A 1,395-nucleotide genomic window follows, 5' to 3' on the forward strand; every position below is an offset into this window, starting at 1 on the left:
GAGAAGCAACCTAGAACTAAGGAGAAACTTCCTGACAGTGAGAACAATTAACCAGTGGAACAACCTGCCTCCAGAAGTGGTGAATGCTCCAACACTGGAAGTTTTTAAGAAGAGACTGGACAGCCATTTGTCTGAAATGGTATAGGGTTTCCTGCCTGAGCAGGGGGTTGGACTAGATGACCTCCAAGGTCCCTTCCAATTTTATTATTATTATTAGTTCTTGCAGTTTTCCATATTGTGCTTCCTGGGACTCAGTACTATGTTTCTCTCTGAACCATCCACTCCCTCTGAAGGAAAACCATCTTCTTTCTTTTACCTGCTCCAGTTCTCCGTTCACTGATAGCTGTGGAGCTCCAAAAATACCTCTCTCCTCCCTTCTATTCCTGTCTCTTCTCACAACTGTGTCAAGGATGCTGTTTTATTGACAACTTTGCCATGGTGGCACTGGGAGAAAAACTTCAGTGGGAGAGAAATTGAGCACAGAAATAATAATAATAATAATAATAATAATAATAATAATAATAATAATAATAATAATAATAATAATAATATAATTATGGATCATCGCACAGTCAGCCAGATGTTCAGACTGGATTTGGCATTTTGTCTACCTATCGAGTCCTTGCCAAGGATCTGGGATAGGCAGATGTGGATGTTTGATGGTATTACAGATATTGTCGCAGGATGGAAGCAGTTCCTAGTAAGGCCGCCTTTTGCAATTGACTAATGGCGAATTTGTCAATGCCAATGGTGTTCAAGTGGTGCTCCAGTTGTTTTGGGATTGAACCCAAGGTGCCTATTACTATTGGTACTACCCTTGCTTGCTTTTGCCACAGTCTTTCTATTTCTATTTGTAGGCCTTTGTATTTTGTTATCTTCTCCAGTTCTTTCTCGTCTATTCTGCTGTCTCCAGGCACTGCCACGTCCACTATCTAGACTTTTTTGTCTTTCTTATTGACAATTGTTAAGTCCGGGGTGTTACGTTGCAGGTGCTTGTCTGTTTGAATTCTGAAGTCCCAGAGCAGTTTAATTTTATCATTTTCTATGGCTTTCTCTATTTTATGATCCCACCAGTTTTTGCTTACAGGCAAATGATATTTCTTGCAGATCTTCCAATGCACCATTGTTGCTATTTTGTCATGCCGCTGCTTGTAGTCAGTCTGTGCAATCTTCTTGCAGCAGCTTACCAGGTGGTCCACTGTTTCTTCAGCTTCTTTGCATAGGCGGCACTTACTGTCTGTTGCTGTCTTCTCAATTTTGACTTTATATGTATTTGTCCTTAAGGCTTGGTCTTGTGCAGCCAGAATTAGTCCCTCGGTCTCTTTCTTCAATTTTCCTGCTCTTAGCCATTGCCAGGTCTTGTTATTATCTGCTTTCCCAGCTATTTTTTTTAAT

Source organism: Protobothrops mucrosquamatus, unplaced genomic scaffold, assembly GCF_001527695.2.
Source record: "Protobothrops mucrosquamatus isolate PMUCROS unplaced genomic scaffold, P.Mucros_1.0 scaffold_174, whole genome shotgun sequence".
Lineage (NCBI taxonomy): Eukaryota > Metazoa > Chordata > Lepidosauria > Squamata > Viperidae > Protobothrops > Protobothrops mucrosquamatus.